The sequence below is a fragment of the Eschrichtius robustus genome, chromosome 2 (genome assembly GCF_028021215.1).
Source record: "Eschrichtius robustus isolate mEscRob2 chromosome 2, mEscRob2.pri, whole genome shotgun sequence".
Classification (NCBI taxonomy): Eukaryota; Metazoa; Chordata; class Mammalia; order Artiodactyla; family Eschrichtiidae; genus Eschrichtius; species Eschrichtius robustus.
The window spans coordinates 151,909,159-151,936,640 of NC_090825.1; the positions used below are offsets into that span (position 1 = coordinate 151,909,159).

The 27,482-nt window shown below is 40.6% G+C and overlaps 1 pseudogene; it reads right to left on the minus strand.

Moving 5' to 3' along the window:
* Window positions 1-20,276: 20,276 nt before the first annotated feature.
* On the minus strand, window positions 20,277-23,414 carry LOC137758631 (UDP-N-acetylglucosamine--peptide N-acetylglucosaminyltransferase 110 kDa subunit pseudogene; annotated as a pseudogene).
* Window positions 23,415-27,482: the final 4,068 nt, after the last annotated feature.

Below are 27,482 nucleotides of genomic sequence, written 5' to 3' on the forward strand. Positions count from 1 at the left end.
CATGACACTTATAAAGATTAGTACAGCAGACTTTATTCAGGGAGACTATCACGATAGTTGTAGGGCCCACTGCAGTGTGGTTTTGCAGTGGGGGAGAGAGATTGGGCTCAAACTTGGAATACAACTAGGAGAACTGGGGATGTATAGCCAAGTAGAAGGGTGGGGTAAAAATTACTAAGAGGAAAGAAACATCAAAATAAGAGGGATTCTGGCTAAACAGACCTAAACAGGATTGTTGATGAAGGCAGGCCAGGTGGTCAGATATTACATGGGGGATGGTAGAGATGAGGAACCTAATCAGATATCCAGCGTGATCAATATTGAGGGTGGGGGATTCTGGTTAAACTGACATAGTAGGATTCTTGCTAAAATTGGACAATGCAGAGATGAACACAGAAGCCCAAAAGTTAGGGCCTAATTGGAAAGAGTTCAGAGGAGCCTGACTAAAGTTTGGTCAAGGAGAGACTCTTCAACAGTGATAATAAATGTAAAACTATAACTTTCAAGGAAGTGACTCTCAATACAGAAATACTGAAGCAAATCTCTATGAACAAAACAGACCTTTAGGAGCTTCCCTGGTGGCACAGTGGTTAAGAATCCGCCTGCCAATGCAGGGGACACGGGTTCGAGCCCTGGCCCGGGAAGATCCCACATGCTGCGGAGCAACTAAGCCCGTGCGCCACAACTACTGAGCCTGCGCTCTAGAGCCCGCGAGCCACAACTACTGAGCCCGCGTGCCACAACTACTGAAGCCCGTGCGCCTGGAGCCCGTGCTCCTCAACAAGAGAAGACACTGCAGTAGGAAGCCCGTGCACTGCAATGAAGAGTAGCCCCCACTCACCGCGACCAGAGAAAGCCCGCACACGGCAACAAAGACCCAACGCGGCCAAAATAAAAATAAAAAATCAATAGATGTATAAAAATACAAAACAAAACAGACCTTTAGTTAAGTTCATGCTTAACCTCAGTGAACCAATAGCAAGATATTCTCTACCCGTATTTACTTTTGGTTATTTTTGATCACTAAATTAGGAACTGTATCATTTCAGGTTTTTTTGAAGTTGAAGAAAAGCAACCTAACGTCTTCTATTCAGTCTCTGCTCCATGCATTTGTTATTTTGATTTCAGTGATAAGGATTGAAATTATAAGATGAAGGAGCAAATTCAGACATCATGAAACACTTATTTTTTCTTAAAAGATAAAGGTTTTAAATAAACAGTCTATAAAATACTGTAATATTTGGAGACTCAGGCTTAAATTCTTTAATCAAATTAATTATTAAAATCTAAATTTTACTCTGCTTATATATTTTATTTAATTTTTCTTTCACACTTTGATTTTATTAAAAGGAACCTACTTAACGTATTTTTTCAGAATTTCTTGTATTTTTTAGGCAGGAAATTTTATTGTAGTTAACTTGTGTGTGCAAAATGCCCTGTTTGGGTGGGAGGGAATCTTTCCAAAGAAGCTGTATTGAACTTTTTGTCTGTTATCTCATCTTTCTAAGAAAGCATTCTGCCTAGAGTGCTTTGTATTTAGGTTTGAAGGTTCTTATTGTCATGGCTGGCACTCAGTTTAGAAAGTGACCTTTTTGAAGGAGATGACTAGAAGTTTAAACTTACTAGATTCTAGAAGGTTAGCTGCTAAGTGCAGATTTCGAAGAATTGTTTGACTTTTTTGCAGCAGGATATTTTCTTGGATTTATATTCAAACTTTCAGTGCCTCTGAATGGAGTAGATTATAATCAACAAAATGATTTTATTTTCGAGCACCTGCAACTCTAAAGGATCTAGTCCCAATCCTGTAGACGTAGGTTCTGAAGCTTTTAGTACCATTAGATTCACTTGAGATACGTATTTAAAATTCACATTGTTTGGTCCCACTAGCAGAGAGTCTCACATTGTTGATGAGAAATTGGGCCCAGTATTGAGCGTATTTAACACGTCTAACACTTTGAGAAACATTGCTTTAGGACCTCAGTGGTTCCCAAGGCTGATGATGCATCTGAATCAATTTGGTCTGGTTTAAGAAATATGTTGAGGGCTTCCCTGGTGGCGCAGTGATTGGGAATCCACCTGCCAGTGCAGGGGACGCGGGTTCGAGCCCTGATCCAGGAGGATCCCACATGACGTGGAGCAACTAAGCCCGCACGCCACAACTGCTGAGCCTGTGCTCTAGAGCCCGCGAGCCACAACTCCTGAAGCCCGTGCGCCTAGAGCCCCGTGCTCCCGAACAAGAGAAGCTACCGCAATGAGAAGCCGGCGCACTGCAACAAAGAGTATCCCCCGCTCTCTGCAGCTAGAGAAAGCCCGCGTGCAACAACGAAGACCCAACGCAGCCAAACATAAATAAATTAATTTTTTTCAAAAAGAGAGAAAAGAAAAATTAAAAAAAATATGTTGATACCTGGTTCCACCCTATAGCTACTAAATTAGGATCTCTGGGAGTGTGGCCCAGTAACGTGCATTTTTAACAAGCTGCCTGGTGATGCTTATGCAGAGAGCCACATCTCAGGATCCCATCTTTGAGATCCATTGCTTAGTTCTACCTATGCCTGAGGGCCTTGAGCCTTTTTGTTCTAGGATCTCCCAAGATCTAATTTCTGGGTGATACACTGTATTCGAAAGCTTTTGCTGTTACTTCTCAGACATGCCCAGATGTTGACACTGTGCTGACTAAAAAGTATTGCCTTTTTTTTTTTTTAACCATTCTTTAACATTTTTCTAATCAATACTAGGTGGTTTAAGGCATACACACACACGTACACATTATGGGATTTAATGGCTGCTTCTTTTTGAACATAATTGTTAAAACATCAAAAGATTTTACACACTTTAGGAACTTAAAATCAGGACAAAATATCATTATCCATGTGTGTTTTGATACTACTGACTAACAATGTGATATTTTTATGTAAAACTAGTTATTTAATGCGAGTTCTATGTAGAAAGGTCTGGAAAAATTGGTATTTGTTACTTAGTTGTCTTAAGCATTTTGCTGAATTGTATGGCTTGAGGATTCTTTAGAGTTGTAATACATGTATGGCTTGAGGATTCTTCAGAGTGGTAATCAACTTTGAATAAAGTAAGAAGCAGTTTCTTCTTGGTGGTGGTGTTACAATGGCTAAGTTTCATGCAGTTATAGTCTTTACACAGTAGTTGAAGGAATAATAGCTCTTTTTCAAAAGGTTTAAATGCTTTCTTAGGTTTAGATGTGCTTTGCTTGTATAATCAGTGTTTAATGGAAAGCTTTGGCGAATAATCTTTCTTGAGAGCTAAACACAGAGAATCAACAATTTTTATTTTTTAGTTACTTATGCACACTGAACCTATGAAAAAGGTTGGAGTGTGTTAAAGTCCAAGAAAAGAATGTGAGCGCTTTTTATTACGTGTGTTAGTTTACATTCTGTATGGCTACATTATGTCACTCAAAGATATTGCATCCTCTTTACCGACTGGTAAGGTTGGTTTAGAAGGCATAGTGGCTTGTTTCATATTTCTCTGTAGCTAAAGTTCTTAAAGTTTCTAATAATAACTTTTTTTTAATTTGCAGAAATTCCACTTAACTTTGTTAATTTTCTCCTTCAAGTGAGCTTCTTAATCCATCGGAATTCCAAACTCACTAACCAGTCAATCTTCAGTCACTGCTACTAAAGTAAAAATTGTTGGGAACAATTAGTTTAACATCATATTACAGTGCTCTGGCAGGTAGATATTAAGCAGTTTTGCCTATTTAGAGTAATGCCTTGTATGCTATTCAGATGCAGAGTTATCTAATACAGCTCCTTGTTTTTAAACCTATTATACTATTATCACTTTAAAGTTAAATTTCCAATTGGCTGTTAGAAAGCAATAATTATATTGTATAGTCCTCAGTAGGAACCCCAGAGGAACCCCAGGCCTACCACTGCTCCCTCATCAGGGAGGGGAATTGGAGGGGGAAAGTACAACCTGTAGATGGATATAATGAGCAAGGCTTTTTACAGAATGCTACATGAGGAGTCAGTTTCTGGTCCTAACAATGATGATAGTACTGGAAATAGATGTGATTTTTTTCTAACCATCATATTTTATTGCTGAATTTAGTTATTCTCTATTTTATCCTCAAATATTTAAGTAGGCGATGTTAGCAACAGGATTATAAGTGGCATGGTAAGAGTCTTATTACTTGAAAGTTTCCCTTGATGTAGTTGGAGTACATCATTCTAGCTATCTGCAGCCTCATTTATTTTTTGCATTGTTTGCTTCCTGTCCTTCATTGGTGTGCATGTGCCATAATATACCACTTTATATTATAGTTTAATTATACGTATTGTATCTCCCTCAACCAGAATGTAAATTCCTTGAGGACAGTCTGAAACTGATTTTGTAATTCCTCTTGGTACACGGAACAGTGCTTTTCATATATAGTAGTAGACATTCAGCAAGTTTTATTTAGTGGTAGTGGTTACCTGGTTTCACTACATGTGAAATTACTATTTTCCTGATGCCTGTTTAGCTTAAGTAATGATGATAAGTATTTATTTAATTGATTTTCTTTCATACTTTAGAATATTTATTTTAGCAATTTTATTGCTGCTATTAACTTTTTATTAAATTTTATTATTTAAGCTCTTGTAAATTCAAGGATTGTTTGAGTATACTAATGTATGTTTCTAATTGATAAGGTATCCTCTTGTTTGATCTACTTGAATTGAGGTAATTTTGTAATAATTAGTAGAGAAATACTGTGATCAGTTAAAAACTAAATACATATTCTAATCACAACTGTAATCATGAAATAAGAAACAATTTATTGTGTTGAATATATAAATAGTATAGACCTCCCTTATCCACAGGGGATATGCTTCAAGACCTCCGGTTGAATGCCTAAACCTGCAGATAGTATTTTACCCTGTGTATCCTATGTTTTTCTTATACATACATACTTATGATAAAGTTTATTTTATAAATTAGGCACATTAAGAGATTAACAACAATTAATAACAAAATAAAAGTTATAAGTATATGCTGTAATCAAAGTTATGTGAACATGGTCTCTTTCAAAATATCTTATGCAAATATAATGCCTTTTCCATTTTAACTTAGTACCTATAACACACCGTGGCCCTAACTTTTGCAGTTTGAGGTGCAACAGCAAAGCAAGCCAAATTTCTTTTTCCTTCTTCACAGTTTCACAGATAAAAGATTTGTTCTTACCATAGATCTTAGCAACCAGAGCATTTAATTTTTTCTCTTCCTTTATTAAGTTGAGAACTTGGACATTTTCACTTCAAGGGAACGCTTTACAGCTTCACGTTAGCATATCCAGATTGCCAGCATCACTATTCTGGTGCTTTGGGCCATTATTAAGTAAAATAGTTGTTATTTACACACAAACACTATGATACCAAGACAGTCAATTCAATAACTGAGACAGCTAGTTAAGTGACTTAACAGGTGGGATATGCTGGAGAAAGGGATGATTCACGTCCCGGGCTGGATGAAGCAGGATGGTTCTCATCACACTACTCAGAATGGTGCACAATTTTAAACTTATTATTTTTTAACATCTTTATTGGAGTATAAATGCTTTACAATGTGTGTTAGTTTATGCTGTACCACAAACTGAATCAGCTATATGTATACATATATCCCCATATCTCCTCCCTCTTGAGCCACCCTCCCTATCCCATCCCTCTAGGTGATCACAAAGCACTGAGCTGATCTCCCTGTGCTATGTAGCTGCTTCCCGGTAGCCATCCATTTTACATTTGGTAGGGTATATACGTCAATGCTGCTCTGTCACTTCATCCCAGCTTCCCCTTCCCCCCCATGCCCTCACGTCTGTTCTCTACGTCTGCGTCTTTATTCCTGCCCTGCCACTAGGTTCATCAGTACTGCTTTGATAAATTCCATACATATACGTTAGCATGCGGTATTTGTTTTTCTCTTTCTGACTTACTTCACTCTGTATGACAGATTCTGGGTCCATCCACCTCACTACAAATAACTCAATTTCGTTCCTTTTTATGGCTAATATTCCGTTGTATATATGTGCCATATCTTCTTTATCCAGTCATCTGTTGATGGACATTTAGGTTGCTTCCATGTCCGGGCTATTGTAAATAGTGCTGCAGTGAACGTTGTGGTACGTGTATCTTTTTGAATTATGGTTTTCTCAGGGCATGTGCCCAATAGTGGGATTGCTGGGTCATATGGTATTTCTATTTTTAGTTTTTTAGGGAACCTCCATACTCTTCTCCATAGTGGCTGTATCAATTTACATTCCCACCAACAGTGCAGGAGGGTTCCCTTTTCTCCACACCCTCTCCAGCATTTATTGTTTGTAGATTTTTAGGTGATACCTCACTGTGGTTTTGATTTGCATTTCTCTAATGACTAGTGATGTTGAGCATCTTTTCATGCATTTGTTGGCCATCTGTATGTCTTCTTCGGAAAAATGTCTGTTTAGGTCTTCTGCCCATTTTTGGACTGGCTTGTTTGTTTTTATGATACCGAGCTGCATGAGCTGCTTGTATGTTTTGGAGATTAATTCTTTGTCAGTTGCTTCATTTGCAAATATTTTCTCCCATTCTGAGGCTTGTCTTTTCGTCTTGTTTATGGTTTCCTTTGCTGTGCAAAAGCTTTTCAGTTTCATTAGGTCCCATTTGTTTATTTTTGTTTTTGTTTCCCTTACTCTAGGAGGTGGGTCAAACAGGATCTTGCTATGATTTATATCACAGAGTGTTCTGCCTATGTTTTTCTCTAAGAGTTTTATACTGTCTGGCTTTACATTTAGGTCTTTAATCCATTTTGAGTTTACTTTTGTGTATGGTGTTAGGGTGTGTTCTAATTTCATTCTTCTACGTGTAGCTGTCCATTTTTCCCAGCACCACTTATTGAAGAGGCTGTCTTTTCTCCATGTTATATTCTTGCCTCCTTTGTCAAAGATAAGGTGACTATAGGTGCGTGGGTTTATCTCTGGGCTTTTTATCTTGTTCCACTGATCTATATTTCTGTTTTTGTGCCAGTACCATACTGTCTTGATTACTGTAGCTTTGTAGTATAGTCTGAAGTCAGGAAGCCTGATTGCTCCAGCTTCATTTTTCTTTCTCAAGATTGCTTTGGCTATTTGGGGTCTTTTGCATTTCCATACAAATTGTAAAATTTCTTGATCTAGTTCTGTGAAAAATGCCATTGGTAATTTGATAGGGATTACACTGAACCTGTAGATTGCTTTGGGTAGTATAGTCATTTTCACAATATTGATTCTTCCAATTCAGTAGAATGGTATATCTCTCCATCTGTTTATGTTATCTTTGATTTCTTTCATCAGTGTTTTATAGTTTTCTGAGTATAGGTCTTTTGCTCCTTAGGTAGGTTTATTCCTAGGTATTTTACTCTTTTTGTTGCACAGGTCAGTGGGATTGTTTCCTTAATTTCTCTTTCTGATTTTTCGTTGTTAGTGTATAGGAATGCAAGAGATTTCTGTGCATTGATTTTGTATCCTGCAGCCTTACCAAATTCATTGATTAGTTCTAGTAGTTTCCTGGTGGCATCTTTAGGGTTTTCTATGTATAGTATCATGTCATCTGCAAACAGTGACAGTGTTACTTCTTCTTTTCCCATTTGTATTCCTTTTATTTCTTTTTCTTCTCTGATTGCCGTGGCTAGGACTTCCAAAACTATGTTGAGTAAGAGTGGCGAGAGTGAACATCCTTGTCTTGTTCCTGATCTTAGAGGAAATGCTTTCAGCTTATCACCACTGAGAATGATGTTTGCTGTGGGTTTGTCATATATGGCCTTTATGATGTTGAGGTAGGTTCCCTTTATGCCCACTTTCTGGAGAGTTTTTATCATAAATGGGTGTTGAATTTTGTCAAAAGATTCTTCTGCATCTATTGAGATGATCATATGGTTTTTATTCTTCCATTTGTTAATATGGTGTATCACATTGATTTGCGTTTATTGAAGAATCCTTGCATCCCTGGGATAAATCCCACTTTATCATAGTGTATGATCCTTTTAATGTGTTGTTGGGTTCTGTTGCCTAGATTGTTGGTGACCTTGATAAGAGCAATTTCAGTGGGCGGTGAGCACAGAGGTCAGACTGTCTAGCACTGGAGGTGAATGAGAGGTGGGGAGGTAGAGATGGTGTGTACAAGACAACTTCTTGCAGTGATGTGGGACTTGGATTTTTTTTTTTTTTTTTTAAAGGGAAGAGGCTTAAGCAAGTTTAATTGCTAATAGGAGCAGCAGTAAGGTATTTTAATAGATTCCAGGGGTCAGCAAACTCTGGCTACTGCCTGTTTTTATAAATAAAATTGTATTGGAACCCAGCCACTCCCATTCATTTATGTATTATCTATGAATGTGTTTATGCTGTAACAGCTTACTTACTTTAGTAGTTGTGAAAGACACCCTGTGACACAAAACCAAAAATATCTACTCTCTGACCCCCTTACAGAAAAAGTTTGTTAGCCCCTGGGTTAAACTAAAGTATTACATGCCCTTTTAATTTCCACAGAAATGCAAATAAATACATACCATATCTAAGTGCATACATAATGACATACACTAACAATTTCCAAAGTCAAAAGTGCTACGGAAATTCTCCTTCATTAGTTTACCAATTTATCCATTAAAACAACAAGACAAAAAGACGTAGCTACTGCTCTTCTGCGCATACTACATACCTGTTGTTGACAATATAAAGTAAACACATTTTATTCACTACAGCCCACCTAGTACCTTGCGCTGAGCCTGACATGTGATAGGTGCCCAATAAACCCTGGTTGAAGCAAAGAAGAGAAGGAACCAGGTGCTGTACTAGGGAATTGCCTGGGGCAAGGGGTAGGGGAGCTTTTGAGATTTGGGTAAGTAGCAGAGGATTCCCTGTGTAAATGAACTTAGAACCATCCCAGTGAGGTTTGTGGGGGCTGGAATAGATCTCATTCCTCTAGAATTAATCTGGAAAGTGAGGGGGAAATGGCTTGGGGGGATCTGGCTAAAGCTGAAGAGTATCCTTGATGTGAAAACAAAATCACAAAGTGGCAGTTTGTAGTTTGGCAGCAGGAAAGGGCAGTCTGCACAGTTCTTTATTTGTTGTGATGAAACAGAAAGTAGAGATGAGCTGAATTTATGTACAGTTCAAGCCAAATTATTGCTCAGGAGCATGTGTTGCTGTGTTAAAAAGTAGGTTAGGGGCTTCCCTGGTGGCGCAGTGGTTGAGAATCTGTCTGCCAATGCAGGGGACACGGGTTCAAGCCCTGGTCTGGGAAGATCCCACATGCCGCGGAGCAACTAGGCCCGTGAGCCAGAACTACTGAGCCTGCGCGTCTGGAGCCTGTGCTCCGCAACAAGAGAGGCCGCGATAATGAGAGGCCCGGGCACTGCGATGAAGAGTGGCCCCCACTTGCCTCAACTAGAGAAAGCCCTCGCACAGAAACGAAGACCCAACACAGCCATAAATAAATTAATAAATTAAGAAAAAAAAAAAGGTTAAAGTAACAAGTCAAAAAATGAAAATTTCCAAAAACATTTTGTTTAACTGAAAACAAGCATATAGACGTTGCCCAATCTTTTGACATAGGAGCAAGGCTTTTGAGCACAGGGCATCACTCTTGAATAAAGAACATCCATATGGGCTTCCCTGGTGGCGCAGTGGTTGAGAGTCTGCCTGCCAATGCAGGGGACGCGGGTTCGAGCCCTGGTCTGGGAAGATCCCACATGCCGCAGAGCGGCTGGGCCCGTGAGCCACAATTACTGAGCCTGCGCGTCTGGAGCCTGTGCTCCGCAACAAGAGAGGCCGCGACAGTGAGAGGCCCGCGCACCGCGATGAAGAGTGGACCCCGCTTGCCACAGCTAGAGAAAGCCCTCGCACAGAAATGAAGACCCAACACAGCCATAAATAAATAAATAAATAAATAAATAAAAATTAAAAAAAAAAAATTAGTATAAAAAAAAAAAAAAAGAACATCCATATCATTAACTGAGATGTAAAGTATGGGTGTCTTTAAAGGAGAATGAAAACTTATAGATAAAGGGGAAGCGATCTGAGTGCAGAATTCTTCTAGAGTTTTTCCCACAATCTTTTGCAGCTATATCGCTCACACTTTAGGAAGCTTTTGACTTGTTCACTAGAAACAACTCTATTGTCTTCATATTTCATCAATTTATGTAATATTTAATGATATCACATCATTAAAATAACAAAATGCAAGTGTCCTAAACAGACGTAGGAAACAACTGCTTCACAGGGAGGATACAATTCATATCAGAAGGTAACCTACTAACCTTGTTCTGTGGTGGGAACGCTGGGGTACAAAGGGAATAGGCGGTGATTCTGGTGACTCCAGGAAAGGGAGGCAAGTGAAGAGTGTTTCTCAGGACTTCCCTGGTGGCGCAGTCGTTAAGAATCCGCCTACCAATGCAGGGGACACGGGTTTGAGCCCTAGTCTGGGAAGATCCCACACGCCGCAGAGCAACTGAGCCCATGTGCCACAACTACTGAGCCCACGTGCCACAACTACTGAAGCCCGCATGGCTAACGCCTGGGCTCCACAACAAGAGAAGCCACCACAATGAGAAGCCCACACACCACAACAAAGAGTAGCCCCCGCTCTCCACAGCTAGAGAAAGCTCACGCGTAGCAACGAAGACCCCACGCAGCCAAAAATAAATAATAAATAAATAAATTTATTTCAAAAAAAAAAAAAACTGTTTCTCTGTGAGCGTGGTACAAGCATGTTACAGGGCCCCAGCTGGTGCTCCTTGAGTCACTGACAAGCTGCCAGCATGGCTGGGTCCCCTGAATATTGACTTGGGGCAGCTGTCCCAAGTCATCACACTCTAGGGACTGTGCAGTATTGTGCCCTGGAAAGCATGCATTAAACACTTGCTTTAGCTTCTTCTGGAATGTAGTATGTGGAATAATAGATGACTCCTCTTAACAATGCAACTACCAGAGAATTACAACTGATGAGAGACCAGCCTTATATATCCCATAGCAGATTTAGCTTTGCAAGGCACATTTAACGTTCTCAAACTGCTGAATCTAGAGAGAGACAGTAAAATCTCTGTAAGCATATTCTGGCAGCAAGTCACCGGGTAACTAGCAAAGAACACCCAAAATAGCAGGCAAAGATGACTGAACAATATAAAAGTCGAGAATCTAAGCAGTGGTTACTATATTACCATGAACTGAGACTGGGGAGCCCACGTCTTGCAGCAAAGGCCCAGCCAGCTTTCTAATTTATTTTATGCTAAAATTGGGTTGATAAAAAATGACCCTATTCTCTGCTGTCAATACTTTGGAAAAATTTTCCCATAGTTTGGAAAGGAGGGAAATAAGATTTCCCTGTGAGAGTTAACTGTAAAACCAAGAATGTCATTGATTACATATAGATATGCAGTCTCTCAAGAGATCAAGTATTTCCAATATGAAACCTTTTCATATTGTTCTCTATCAAGGCCTTAATTAATGGTAGAACTTGAAGGGGCCTAAAAGGTTCAAATGTTAGGACTCAGAAAGGTTACATGATATGTTCAAGGTCCTAAGGTCAATTATGAGTTAATCCGGCCTATGACCTAGGTCTCCCAGGTCCTAGTCTCATGTTTTTCTCATTATAACACCCACCTTCTAGTTGGAATTGTCTGATTAGCTGGGGTCACTGTATCCTTAGAGATAGGGTTACTATAGCTGAGGACCAAATTACCCTACAAATCAATGAGGTAAAACAACTGTTTATAATGCTTATTGGGTCTGTGGGTCACAATTCAGACAGGGGCTGTGGAGATGACTTGGGGCTAAGATCCCCTGAAGACTCACTCACTCGCTCACTCACATGTCTGCTGACTGATGGTGGCTCTCGCTGGGACCTCAGCACCTACAAGCAGCCTCTCTATGTAGCCTGAGCTTCCTCACAACATGGTGACTGGCTTCCAAGAGGGCATCACAAGACAGTCAGGCAGAGGCTCTATTGCCATTTATGGCCCAGCTGGGAAGGCATGCAACATGACATCCACCCCATCCTCTTTTTGTTGGGGCAGTCATAAAGTTCTACCCCAGTTCAAGGGGAAGGGAATAGACTTCACCTCTTGACGGGAAGTGGCAAGGTCCTGGAACAGCGTGTGGGGTCAGAAATATTGCTGTGGCCACTTATGGAAATTACAATCTGCTACAACTAGAATTAAATGCCTTCTTTACAAGAAAAAATTAGAGGGAGAAAAGAGGCAGCAGAAGAACAACTAACAAATCACACCTGAAGTCTGAGTATGCCTGCTCCCATTTCTCTCCCTCTGGGGAACTTTGCAATCTGTGCTTACTGCAAATTGAATGGGAATAAAGCATGTTAACTCAACATGATTGGAGCTTTTATTTCATTTAAATGTCTAGTTTGGTGTGTTGGAAAGTATGTCTCCAGCTTTTAGGCTAGGGATAAGATGTATCCTTCACAATGAGGAAAAGGGGAAAAACTATTTTAATTGAAGAACTTATTTTTTAATATAGATCATCTACTAGACTATAAAGAAAACATCAACAAATCTCCTAAAGCACAAAGTGCACAGACATTCTCTGACCACAGAGCAATAAAACTATAAATTAGAAACATTTAAACAAAACTTTCCCACCCACATGGAAATTCAAAAATACCCTTCTCTATATCTCTTGGGCACAAAAGGGGAAATATGATTGCAATCATAGAATATTTAGAAAATAAAAATAATGAAAACACTACAAATCAAAACTCCTGGGATACGGCTAAAGCTATATTTTAAGAGGCACATAAATAAGTAAGGAATGAATAATGACAATGCCAGCAGCAGCAGCAATGGCTAACACTTTCTATTCTAGGAGCTTTATATGTATGGACTCATTTAATCCTCACAGCAACCTACAGGTAGATGCTATTATTTTCATTCTCATTTTACAGAGGAACAAATTGCGACACCGAAGGGATGAGTGATTTGAGCGAGATCATGCAACTAGCCCCTGTCATTCCAGGCACTGGGGTTACACAGTGACCTAGAAGGCAAAGTGTACGCTCTCTTACAGCTGTGAGCTCCTCATTACTGCTGGGCAGGTGTGGGAGTGCCAGCTTCTCACGAGGCCTTCACGGATGCCTTCCTGGATGGGAGGGGCAGAAGTGCCTCGTTACCGCCGGGTGGTGGCAAAAGCCCTGAAGCTCCCCTAGGCCTTCTCTGGCAGTACCCCATCTGGGATGGGGAGAGAGGCCTTGTTACTGCCAGTGGGGGTGGAAGTCCAGGCTCCCCGTGTGGTCTCCACTGGTACTGTGGAGAGGGGAGGGAGGAGAGTGTGTATCATTCATGCCTGTTGGGGATGAAAATCCCAGCTCCCTATGTATCCTTCTCTGCCGCCACCTTGGCAGGTGTGTTGGGGTGCCTTGGTACAGCCTAGCGGAAGGCTGAAGTCTAGTCTCCCCTCTAGGACTTGGCTGGCATGGGTGGGAGTGGGGCCACAGTTTTTGTTTGTTTTTTTTTTTTTCTGTGGTTTTTGGCTGGAGTAGAGCTGCTTAGATAATTCTAAAAGTTTTCTATTTCACTAGGCTGACCTATTCCTGGTTCTCTGGCTAAGCAGACCAGGCTTTGGTTGAAGGTTGTTTTTTTTTTTTTTTGTCTGTGCCTGTTGGCGTTTGCAGGTTGCTAGCTTCTTCAGCTCCAAGTCTGGGATATATGAGGTAAACAAACAAACAAGGTAGGAACTAACCATGTGTCATTCCTCAGGTCTCAAAGTCCCTAGCTGATCTGCCTTCCTCTCTCTACCTTTCAGCCTTCTTATGTTTCTTTTATATGTAATGTCCAAGGGTTTTAGTTTCACTTAGCTGGAGGAATATGGGAAAGTACATCAACTTCATCTTCCCAGAAGAAGTTGTCTCTTATGTTAAGAAAAAAAAAAACTGACAGGATGTGTTCATTCTCAGAGCAGGAGGAGAGTCAGAATGGCAGAGAACCACTGATAGTGAGGGGTGGAGGGGAGAGAAAGGGGGTGGGATCCTGTGCACAAGTGGAAAGGATGGCCCTAGATGTGAACATGGAGAGTTCATCTGAAGTCACAAGAGGAAAAGATGAGCATCTATTAAACATGCATGGAGTTTGGTGGTGAGTGGATGAGGATGTCTCCATGGACTAAGGGAAGCCATCAACTGAGAAAGGGGGCTGGGGTCAGGGAAGGCTGGGGATTTGCAGAGAGAAGCTGCTTTGAAAGGTGGTGGAGAGAACTGACTAGAGAAATACAGAAGGATTTCTCTACAGCCTGAAGCCACATACATTTAGAAGGAAACCAGTTAGCCTAGTTGCTTCTTTTCCTCCAGAACTAGGTACAGAGTAGGCAGATAAATGCGGGTTTACTCAGTCAATAATTGTGCCAGATCAGATGAGAGAAGGACGAAGAAAAAAAAAAAAGAAAAAAAAGACATGGAGGGTGTGTATAAAGGAGTGATTATGATGATGAAACACAAAGTCAGTACCATAGCATGGCACAACTACAGAAGGCACTATTTTTATTGTATTTTGCAACACAGAGACCCAGCGTAGACTCTAATGTGGATGAGGAAGAACCTGAGTAAATGGCCAGTGAATATTTGGGGGTGATTGAATTGGGAGTCCTAATAGGGCTGGAGAATTGTTAAGGTGGGACTGGTAAATTAGAGGCACGCAAAGATAGGAGATGATGGCCATAGAGAGAAGATATTTGAAATTGAGATTTAGGAGGTGAAATAGATATTGGAAATGAAAGATCTAGGATATGAGAAGGTGTAGCTGAAGTGAGGTGGGGGGTGCTTAGCAAACTACATGCCCTTCACAAACTTCCCATTGAGAATAACTAAAAACAATGAATAAAATATAGAAATATATATATTTTTAAATGCATCAGTGACCTGCTAATAAAGTAAGGCCAAAAGGAATTCTAAGCAAGGCCCAAGTGAGATGACCCAGGCACTGCTAATGGCCTTTGTACTGAGGACTTTTGACAAATCAGGGGATCTTGAGATCCAGTGTTCACAGCCTTGTGAAATATGGATGATAGTTGACAAAGCCTAGGTCCAGCCCAAAGAGGGCAGCATAAAAGACAATCCTACATAAAGCTCGAAAGGGTATACTAGAAATAAAATTGCCCCCATTGCAGACAACAAGGACATTTGCTTATGTTAAAATTTGGCGCTGGTAAAGGAGAAGAAAAATCTTTCCTGAAAGTTTCTAAGTACAAGCTAGCCCTCACGTGTGAGTTTTGTTGCCAGAGTTGCGCTACCTGGGTGGTCTGGAAAACCTTCAAGCTGAGAATTTAGTTTAAAGTGGCCCTCCTTCAGTAGTACCCATGAGCATCTGGCAGAAACACATGCAAATCCTTTTTAAATGAACTCCCTTCTATCTAGGCTTCAAATAATTCCCATAGAAATGTGAATTCACAATTAAAAAAGAAAAGCATCATGAGCGAGACCCAACAAAATAACAAGCAACTCACATCACCCACAAAAAGTCAATCAGGTGTTGGAAATATCAGATAGTATAAAATTTATATACAATTTATAATGATTAGAGGGCAGAAACTAGGGAGTCATCTGCAGGAGATAAGATTTTTACATACACATAAGAATACATATTAAAGATAGGGACGTTGCTGGTGTAGTCTTTTTATAGGTTTTATAAACCACTTGAGCCTATATCCGTCATTTTAGTGTCTGACATGTTTGGAACTATCAGTGCTTTGTTGGTTTATGGCTTAAATTCCTTTTCTTGTCCGTTTCCTTCTTCCCTTCCCCCCACTTTAAAAATTTTCCTATACAGAAAAATAGAATTAAGATTTTTTTTTAGTAAAATTGATACTTATAAGGTCAATATTTTAAAAATGCATTTCTATATACCAGCAACAAAAAATTAGAACGTGTAATAAAAAGACAGATGCCATTTACAGTAGTATCAAAAATATGAATTACCTAGGAAGAGATTTAACAAAATATGAGTAAGACCTGTATACAGAAAATCATAAAATGACTGAGAGAAATCAAAGGAAATTTAAATAAATGGAAAGTGATACTATGTTTATGGGTAGGAAGATTCAATATTATAAAGTTGTCATTGCTTTTCCAATTGATCCGTAGATTTCTTTTATTACATTTAAAATCCCAACAAAGTATTTATTTTGACTGGTGGGCATTGAGGAATGGATAGTGGAACTTGGCACGTTGATTCTCAAGTGTATCAGAACGGACACTGAAAATCAGTTGAGAAAGTATGAGCTTTAAATAACTGATGCTGAGACAACTGGTTATTCGTATAGAAAAAAGGGGATCTGAACCCCTACCTCACACCACATGCCAAAAATCAATTCTAGGTGTCTAAAAGACTCAAAATTAGGTAGAGTTTTTAAACTTTTTGAAAGTAATAAAAGAAAATGCCCTTTTCAATTAACGGATGAGAAGAATCTCTGAAGCGAGACAGAAAAGCATAGAGAGTAAAGTAAATTACTATTAAAGTGAACTACATTAAAATGAAGAACTTCTGTTCATCAAGATATACCATAACAGAAGTGAAAAGGTGAGTCACACACTGGGAGAGGGTATTTGCTATACCCATATGACAAAGGGTTAGTATCCAGACCAAAAACTATAAGCCATTCAGAAAACTACAACCTAATTTATTCTAAAGGGGAAAAAGATTTGACTGGGCATATCACTGAAAAGAGAACACAAATGGTAAAATAACATATGAAAATATGTTCAACTTCATTTGTAATCAGGGAAATGCAAATTAAAACCACAGTGGCATATTATTTCAATCTCATCAGCTTGACAGAAATTTTTCAATGTGGAATACCAAGAATTAGAGATGTGGAACCACTGAATTCTTATACAGTGTTTGTGGGAGAGTCAATTTATTTCAACCATTTTGGAAGATAATTTGCATTATCTATTAGGTTGAAGGTATGCATGCCTTTTGACTCAGCAATTCTACTCTCTGATGTTTGGCCTAGAGAAACTCTTGTACACATGTAGTGGGCGGTAGGTATAAGATGTTCATAGTAGCATATCTGTAAGAGCAAAAACTAGAAACAACCAAGATATTCACCAACAGTAGAATGGAGTAAAATTCTGATATATTCATATAATTGAATACTATACAGAAATAAACATGAATAAACTGTAGTTATTTGCAACAACATGGATGCATCTCAGGAACATGTTATTAAGTGGAAAAAGTATGTCCCAGAAAGACCCATATGGTAAATTCCAATTATATGAAGTTCAAAAGCATGCAAAAATCATATATACATACATATATATGTATATACACACACACACACACACACACACACACACATATATATATATATATAGAATGATTAGGAAGGATGGGATTGGAGAGGGATACATAGGGGCTTAAATGTTCTATGTCTTAAATGGGACAGTAGGTGCACAAGTGATCATGTCATTGTTACTTTTTTTATCCTTAAACATTTATTTTATAAATATTCTTTTGTATATATCCGATACTTAATAAAATGTCAAGGCTCTTTGGAATTGAGGAGGTAAAAAGAGCTTTATCACAGAATGATTTCATGCTGGAAAGTTAGAAACAACAACAAAGGTCCCCAGTAAAGGTCTGGTTAAATAAATTAAGGTACATCTGTATAACAGAATAGCATCCAGCAAGGAAGTGCATACACTGACATGAGATGTTCCTTGTATAGCAGATGAAAGAAGTTACAGAACAGTATGATACCTCATTTACATAAGAAATATAAAAATACACATACATAAGAATAGAAAAAGCGTTGAGTGAGTACACCAAAAAGTTAACTGTACTGGAATCTGGGTGTTGACTATTAGAATTATACTTAGGGTTTTTTTTCTTGATTTCTTCTCATTTTTTTCTACCAGAAACATATATTACTATTATACCAAAAAAAGTCAGAGAAAGAGTAGCAAAGAATATCTAAGAAACATCAGAAAGAAGAATGTAAATATAAAATGTTTGGAAACGACCTTCACAAAATATATTAACATATTATTTGAAGAAAATGGTTACACTTTTATTAGAGTTAAAAATGAGATTTGAAGATAAATGGATTTATCTATCTATCTATCAAGTTTCTGGCTAAAAGGCAATATAATAAAGATTTAACTTCTTCCCAATTTAATTTACAGGATTAAAATAATCCCAAACAAAATCACAAAGAAGTTTTTTGTTTTTTGTTTTTCAGGGCAAATCATTCATTTATTGTTTAAAGATTGCAAGACAACATCTGAATTTCTGTAGCACAATGTAAATGTTTTACTTTTTTGATAAAGCAGAGTATAATAGAAAAAACAATTAGTTTCCAGTAATATCTATATCTCTATTCAGAATTAAGCCTTCCACAGACATGTTACCTGGAAACAAAAGCCTGTTACAATAAGCAAAGCTTCAACCAGAGCGGCTACTTTTCGGGCAGGGAAAGGTTCATCCCTCTAGGGGGATGCTGTGCTATGTAAAATGGCTGCAAGGTCACAGCCTTGAGGGCGCTGGAAGTCTATTCTCCTATTCCACATGAAGTAGTTTGGTGAACTTCAAACGTCCGTTCATCTGCAACCAAGCTGGCAACCTTTAACTGATTCTTTCAAGCAGGTAAAAAATAAATTAAAAGAAATCCCTACACTGATGTTCCTTGATTTACACTGTTAAGTCGTTCATTAACATGTAATTCTGGCTAAGAATTACATTTGAGACTCCTTGCTCAGATTTTGGTTAACAGTACAAATCTTTCCGAAATTCAAGTGCTTCTTAATCAATCATTTGTCAGCTAGGATACATTCAGGCATCAGCTGCAACTACAGAATAGATGCACTGCCTCAGCACTTTGGAAAGACAGAATCTAGAACACTACTAGCAGACAAAATATCTGTTACTAGACAGCATATGTGCAGTACAGCAAGACAAAAACATATATTCATATGTTGGCTTGTTTAAGCCTCAAGCCCTCAGTCCTTTGTTGAAATACAATAATTTCATTCCTATGGTTTTCAATACCAAAAACTCAACCCCCAGGAGGGCTAAAGTCTAATTTATACTCCAAACCAAGTAGCAGTGCAGTTCGCTACTACTGAGGCTGAATCCATAGACTTCAAGACCACGTCCAGAAGACAAGTTATTATGTGTAACACCCTAGAAGGTCTGAAGCATAATAATCATATACATAGCTGGTCCTCCAGAGCTTTTTACCTATAACATGTTTTTTGATGAAAGTTATTTAATGCACTGGAGATAACTGGGACTTACTGATCAAATATTTGAATACTTGTACTTACCTGGGATTTCATTGCTGCTGAAAGAAAAAGGAAGAACAGGACTCACTTTAAAAAAAAGAACAAACTTTAGAAGTGAAAGTAAAAATCTGATCACACACTATCACTTTTGGAAGCAGCACAGAGGGGCAGTCAACGGTAAAACACTGGTGCAATAGGTCAAAACTCTAGGCCAAAAATCCATTATTATTATCATCAGTGACAGTACCACAACTGTGCCCTTCGTAATTAATAATCACTCCTAAGAATCTTCATTTGGCACCAGATGATGTGTTTAAGAGAAACACTCTGGGAGGTTTTGAATCAGACTTGGTTTTTTGTTAGCCAAGTTACAGGAAAATGTTTAAAGTGGGGGGAAGGGAAGAAGGAAACGGACCAGAAAAAGAATTTAAGCCATAAACCAACAAAGCACTGATAGTTCCAAACATGTCAGACACTAAAATGACTGATATAGGCTCAAGTGGTTTATAAAACCTATAAAAAGACTACACCAGCAAAGTCCCCATTTGTCTGTAGAGTTCAGAAACTAAAACAAGGAATATTTTAGCTTAAAACCTTATCTCAAAAGAATCATATACACGTCACATGAATAAAACCTGAAACCAAACATTTTTAATAGCTCCAATACCCCAAATATAAAGAAAAACTTAATTCAGAAGACTGGGCAATCTCTATCTCCCCTCCACACTAACCACCCATCCCATGGAAGACCAAGGGAGATCAGACCTTCCAGACTTAGGCAACACCTGGCTGCCGCAAAATTCTACGGAGACTCCTTGTGGAACAGCAGTCTCCCATCTCTTGTGTCTCTCCCTGTCATGATCATGCAGGAAGCAAGTCTGGCTGTGCTATCTGTTATCACTGTCTGTCACCCATCTGCAACATGATATTGCTACAAAGGTAAGTACAAAGTAACGTATCTAGTTCCCTTTCCCCCAGAAGGTTGAGGCTCAGGTACAGGGGTAATTCTCCTGCGCACACAGTCATTATTTAGGCCGACTCAGTGACGTCAACAGGCTTCATCATGTGATCAGGTTTGTTGCCAGCTGCATAATGCTCCCACATCTGTAGATAGAGGCGCTCTAGTTCCAGTGTGTATTGTTTGGTGTTGAACAGAGGGCTAGATATTCTCTGCTTCCAGACTTTGCCACGAATTCTCTTCAGGTATTCTAGATCAGTTCCCAGTTTCACAGCTATGTCTTCATACTCTTGTCTATTTTTAGCAATAAGCTCAAGACAGCCTAAACAGGTGAGCTGGGAAGCTGCAACTCGGGAAGCAAGAGTCTCTCCTGGCATAGTCACCATGGGTGTCCCCGACCAAAGGACATCCATCCCTGTGGTGTGTCCATTACAGAGTGGAGTGTCCAAGCAGACATCAGCCAGCTGGCCTCTCCGAACATGTTCCTCTTTAGGAGCAACAGGTGAAAAAATGATACGGTTCTGGGGAAGGCCCATATTTTGCGCGTACTGTTGAATATTAGGTTCTCCTGCTGGGAAACGCAACAGCCACAGTACGCTATTGGGAACACGCTTCAGAATATTTGCCCACATCTGCAAAGTAGATGGGTCAATTTTATATAGCTGATTAAAGTTACAGTACACAATGGCATCTTCCGGTAACCCGTACTGAGAACGTGTGGTTACAATAATGGTACGGGGAACCTCCTCTCCAGTGGCAGCCTTATTGTTGATCTGGGTAGTTGCCAGTCCATTGCTAATACTGAATCCATTAATTGTTATCTGAATTTGTCCTCTGTTAATCATTTCAATAACTGCTTCTGCAGTCGTATTCATAGGAATGACAGGCATATTAAGATCTATATTGCTGCTGTCTGCTTTGTCTCCTCCATCAGGACATTTCATCTTGACAATTTTCACGTCTGGTAGACTATCAAGAAATGCTTTGAGGTCGATGCCATTCAGCACAATTCGATTGTCATAAATGTGCCCATTGGACTTAAAATCGATGACTGCTTTTTTCTTCAGGTGAGGGAACATATTAGCATGATCACCAATAAAGAAAGTATGGGGCATATAAGCCAGTTTCTCAGAATACTGCTCAGCAACTTCAGCAGGTGAAGTTTCCCGATCAGTGATGATATAATCCATGAAAAGCGCGCCACTAGTCCCAGGGTACCCCAGCCACATTGCCTGAATAGGAGCTGGCCTGAGAGCAAAGAGTTCATTTCGAGCACCCCTGGTATAACCATTCATATTTACGAGGATGTGTATACCATCTTGATGGATGCGATCAGCTGCTTTTCCATCGCATGGAATCTGAGAAAGATCAACGAAATGATCGGCTTCTGCCATCACCTTCGCTCGGAAGTTTGTGCCATCATCTGGGCTCAGGGCATAACAGAATACCTCAAATTTATCACGATTGTGCATGCCTGGAATAGACTGCATAAGATGAGAAGTAGGATGGTTCCCAAAGTCAGAACTCACGTATCCTACACGCAGTCGACCATCACTGAGCTTCAAGTCCTTTGGATGTTCATACGGTGGTTTGTGAAGGACATTGATGTTATCCAGGCAGAGGTGCCCATGCCTCTCGGCAATAGCCTTCCTGACGCCGTGAGGAAGAGGATATAACATGCTGTGATGAGGCTGCACAGAAGGCAACCTGTTCTTCTCTAACTGGTCAGCCACAACGCTGACCAACCTCTTCATGCGCTCATCATAGTCTGTCCAGTCACAGACAATCTGCAGGCAATGAGCCAGATTACAATAAGCGTCAGGAAAGTCAGGTTGAAGCTTCAGAGCAGTGCGATAAGAAGCAATTGCTTCTGGAATATTCCCTGAATCCTTGTGAATGGAAGCCAGATTGCTGTGGGCATCCGCAAATGCAGGGTTAATCTGAATGGCACGTGTATAACACTGCAAGGCTCCCTGAACATCCTGCATCCCCGTTAGAGTGTTTCCCATATTACAGTAGGCCTCAGCAAAGGTAGGACTGATTCGAATAGCCTCCTTATAATGCATCAGAGCTTCCTGCACTCTTCCCTGCTGCTGCAATACACTTGCTAAATTTGAATGGGCAGCAGCAAACTCGGGGAAGACTTCTAATGCTTTACAATACAAGCGAACTGCCTCTTCAATGTTTCCCTGTTCTCGCTTGATATTGGCTAGGTTATTCAGAGAGTCTGCATGGGTGGGACACAGCCACAGAGCTGTATTATAACAATCTTCTGCTTCGGCAACACTGCCCTTCTCTTTGAGAGCGTTGGCTAGGTTGCAGTAAGCGTCCGGGAAGTGTGGTTGCAATTCAATAGCTCGCCTGTAGGTGTCTATTGCCAGATCTATCAGGCCTTGCTCATAGTATACACAAGCCAGGCTGCCATGTACCACTGCATGATTTGGACTCAAGCTTAGGGCACGAAGGTAAGCTGCCACAGCTCGTTCAAAAATCCGTGCCTCTTTGAAGACATTTCCTAAATTGATATAAGCATCCAGAAAATTGGGGTCATGGGTGACAGCCTTTTCAAAGTGATGAATTGCAAGCCAAATCTCCCCTTGTGCATTGAAAACACAGCCAAGGTTACTCCAAGCTACTGCAAAGTTCGGTTGCGTCTCAATTGCTTTCAAATAACATGCCTTGGCTTCTTCCAAGCGACCCAGGGCTTTGAGCAGGTTCCCCAGGTCACTGCAAACACAGTACAGATCAGGATTGTACTGAAGAGCGGAGGCGTAAGCTTGTACTGCCCCTTCCATGTCGCCTGCTGCTACCAAAGCGGCTGCCAGGTTAATATAACCATCGATGAAATCTGGTTTGAGACGCAACGCATGCCGGTAATGCTCGATTGCTTCCTGCAACTGCCCGCTTTCCTTGTACACATTCCCCAAATTCGAATAGGCTTCTGCCAGAAGAGGGTTCTTTTTAATTGCCAGAGTACTAAAGTGGGCAGATCCGTCCAGCCTTCGACACCGGAAGTGTATAGATGAAAGTAATAAAAGTACACCAGTATTGTCTGGCTCTTGTCTCCAGAGCTGCATGCAGTGTCTCTCAGCTGCCTCAAAATCTCCCGCCTGATAGGCTCGATGTGTCAACTCTGCTAACCCTTGGAAGGAAAGCATACGTTTCGTTGGGTCTGTGCTGTCGGCCACGTTGCCCACGGAAGACGCCATCTGGAGCTTCTGGAGGGAGTGCGAAAAGAGGGTAATTGAGTCCCGCTGCTGCCACTACTGGCAAGAATGTTTCTAGAGGTAGCAAATACAAGGGCAGTAGCCGTACCACTGCTTTGGCAGGCTTAAGCGGCGGCAGCAGTTACATACACTGAACCTTAGGAACTCTGGTTGGCCATCTATCTCTCACGGTCTTGAAAAAATCACAATGAAGTTTAAGTTTTTTTTAATTGATAAGATGGTTCTAAAGTTTATCTGGAGATGCAAGAGGGAAGAGATGTGGGGACATATGTATATGTATAACTGATTCACTTTGTTATAAAGCAGAAACTAACACACCATAGTAAAGCAATTATACTCTAATAAAGATGTTAAAAAAAATATAGAGTTTATCTGGAAGAATAAATGGGGCTATTGATAATAGAATTCCGAAAATTAAAATTAAGAGGTTAGACTTGTTCTAATGGATCAATTTTAAAATGAATGCTAAAGCGACAACCATTGAACCACTATGATACAGTCAAATAGAAAGCTCTTAAACATCTAGTAGAAAGTGCTCAAACATCTCTTTATATTTTTAGAAACAGTGAATGTTGGAGGAAATAATGGTAATAGAGAAAGTAGAACATAAATAATGTTGGAATAATGGTTAAGGAAGGGTAGTTAATTTTTACCTTAAAATACGTTCTAAAACAAATTTGACTGTATTTACCTAAGATAAATTATAGATAAGTTAATGTAAAAAAATTTAAATCATTATTCAGAGGGAGCACAGAAAATATGTAACAGATTCACGAGGGTATAAGTCACTAAATCCAATGACTTTGCAGGACCAACTGATAATCTTGACTACCAACGCTCTTTTTCTTCCCTTTGCCTCCTTTGACTTCTATGACACACACTGCCCTGATTTTTCACCTCACTTTGGTTGCTACTTCTCCAATTCCTTTGCAAGATTATCCTCCTCTGAAAGCCATTACATGTTTGAGTTCCTCAGGGCCCATTCCTTCTCTACACTGTCTCCCAAGATATTCACATTTATAGCCACGGCTCCAATGACCACCTCTACTCAGGTGACTCAAATTTAACTCTCCCCCAGGCATTTCTTACCTATCAGTATAAGTCAGAATCCCTGAAAGAGAAAGGTGGCACACTCAAATGTACCGTAATTAAGGAGACTGTAGTCAAGAGATCATTTGCAAAGGGTTTGGGGAAAACAACAGAGGACAGTAGTCCAGCATCTCAGGGAGCTTTTACTGCCTAGGCTTAAAGGAGGAGGTTAGGGACTTCCGTGGTGGCTCAGTGGTTAAGAATCCACCTGCCAGTGCAGGGGTTCAAGCCCTGGTCCGGAAAGATCCCACATGCCACGGAGCAACTGAGCCTGTGCGCCACAACTACTCAGCCTGCACTCTAGAGCCCACGAGCCACAACTACTGAGCCCGCGGGCCGCAACTACTGAAGACCGGGCACCTAGAGCCCGTGCTCTGCAACAAGAGAAGCCACCGAAATGAGAAGCCCACTCACTGCAACGAAGAGTAGCCCCCACTTGCCGCGACTAGAGAAAGCCCGGGCGCAGCAAAGATCCAATGCAGCCAAAAATTAATTAATTAGTTTTTTGAAAAAGGAGGAGGTGGAAATGATTACTGGATTCGAGAGAGAAAAAAAGAGGAAGAGGTGGGAGGAAGAAGAGCAGGAGGCGCAGGAGGCAGAGGAGGAGGGTTTGAAGGAGGCAGGGTGGAAAGAGGAGGAGGTGGGGAAGAGGAAGAGATGATGCAGGATGTATATCGTATCGAGTAAATACTCAGCCTTCACGCTTCTTCCCTCATGTACCTCCTATGGGCTGAACGCAACTAGAAGGCAGCGCACACGGGAGCAGGCGCTGGGGATACATGGAATCTTGACATGCCACACACGTTAATGTCTCCGGGCAGGGATCAGCGTAGAGATGGGTGGAGAGTGGCTCTAGATGGGGAGGGAGAAGATATCTACCTAACAGACACCTCCTGCTTGGCTTCTACTCTAGGACATCCCAGGGATATTTAAAACTCAGCAGGCCCAAGATTAAACTCATGAACTGCCCACTCCACAACCTCTCAAGAACAAGACTAATGAAAAACAAACTGGTCCTCTTTCAGTGTTTTCTGTGTCATCAAATGGTATCAAGGTCAGGCGTGTCTCCCCATAACTGTGCAGGAAGGGATTGGAGTGGGGCAACAGTAGGTGCAAATAGATCATTGAGGATGCTATTCCCCTAGTCCAGACAGAAATGATGATAGAATGGGCTGAGGAAGTGTTGGTAATGACGAACAGAAGTGGATGGATTGAAGTGGATAGACTGAAGAGATATTTCGAAAGCAAAATTGTTAGGACTTGTTATGAGATTGGATGTTTGGAGGTAAAAGTAATGTGGTTGTCAAAGATGACACCTTCAGTGATTTCCCATAGATCTTAGGAAGGAGACACAACTCCTTACCATGGACTTACTGGCCCTGCGTGGTCAGCATCCCCCACTTCCCACCCTTCAACCTTCCGCCTTCACTTACACCAGGCCCCTCTGAGGATGTGGACCATGTCCTACATTCTTTCAGTCCTTCCTGTTGCCTATGCTTGCCCATGAGCAGGACCTTTGCACCGGCTCTTTCCACTGCCTGTAATGCTCTTAGCCCACTACCTAAGTCCTCTTTATCATTCTTAGCTCAGTCACCACTTCCCCAGGAAAGCTTCCCCTGACTTCCCTAACTAGACCTAACCCTTCTATGAAAGCGCTCCTAGACTGGGTCCTTCCCTCTGTAGCCTCTATCCTTTAGTAGCTTACACACACTTGTGTGGCTTTTCAGTAAACGTCTAACATATTCTCAATCCCCCACCAGGATAGGAACTCCACGAGGACAGGGGCTGTGTCTTTCTTGTCTCAAAATAAATAGTCTTATTGCCTCTCGTAGTGCTTGGCACCTTGTAGTACACACACACACATACACACACGCACACACACACTCTCTTTAATGAATGAATGAATAAAAGTAAAAGCAATGGAATATATCATGTAGAAACACACTGATGGATTTAATAGACTTAAATTATAACCTTCTCTATATTAAACAAGAGTAAGGAGTAAATGATAAGTGATAAACTTAGAGATATATTCATAATATAAAGACAAGAAGACTATATCTCAGTAGAGTTCTTGCCACATCAACAATACAAATAATACCCAGCAGGAATTGACAAAAACAAAACAAACAAAAAAACCCCCCTAGAACAGAAAGTGTTATGACAACTTTTCACTATAAAAATTGAAACTCCAAATAAAACTGGCCTAAACAAGAAGGAAACCCACTGTATCACGTAACCAGAAGGATAGGATGGCTTCCCTCAGGATCATGAGACGGTACCCAGCGATCACCGGGGACAGCATGCTTTCTTGTGCACATTCATCAGAGGAGAAATGCAGTCTCTTTGCTAGCAATACAATACAAATCCTGGGCTTCCCTAGTGGTGCAGTGGTTAAGAATCTGCCCGCCATTGCAGGGGACACGGGTTCAAGCCCTGCTCTGGGAAGATCCCACATGCTGCGGAGCAACTAGGCCTGTGCACCACAACTACTGAGCCTGTGTTCTAGCGCCCGCGAGCCACAACTCCTGAAGCCCATGCGCCTAGAGCCCTGTGCTCCGCAACAAGAGAAGCCACCCCAATGAGAAGCCCGTGCACCACAACGAAGAGTGGCCCCCGCTCACCACAGCTAGAGAAAGCCCGTGTGCAGCAACGAAGACCCAACGCAGCCAAAAATAAAATAAATAAAAATAAATAAATTTATCAAAAGAAAAAAAATACAAGTTCTTCTCTTTAGCTTCACTGAGTCACTTTAGGACCAAGCTGGATCAATTCTGCTGTCAGAGGATGCCATGTTCTCATTTTGAACCACTCACTAGCAAGAGAGATTGGATCACCATGTTTGGTTTGTGTTAATCAAGACCCGTTCCTGGCACTAGGCTCAATTCCAGAAACCACACTGTTGTTGAGGAATCAAATACAAGGTCCACTAATATTGGCCACAATCATGGGGGGAAATGG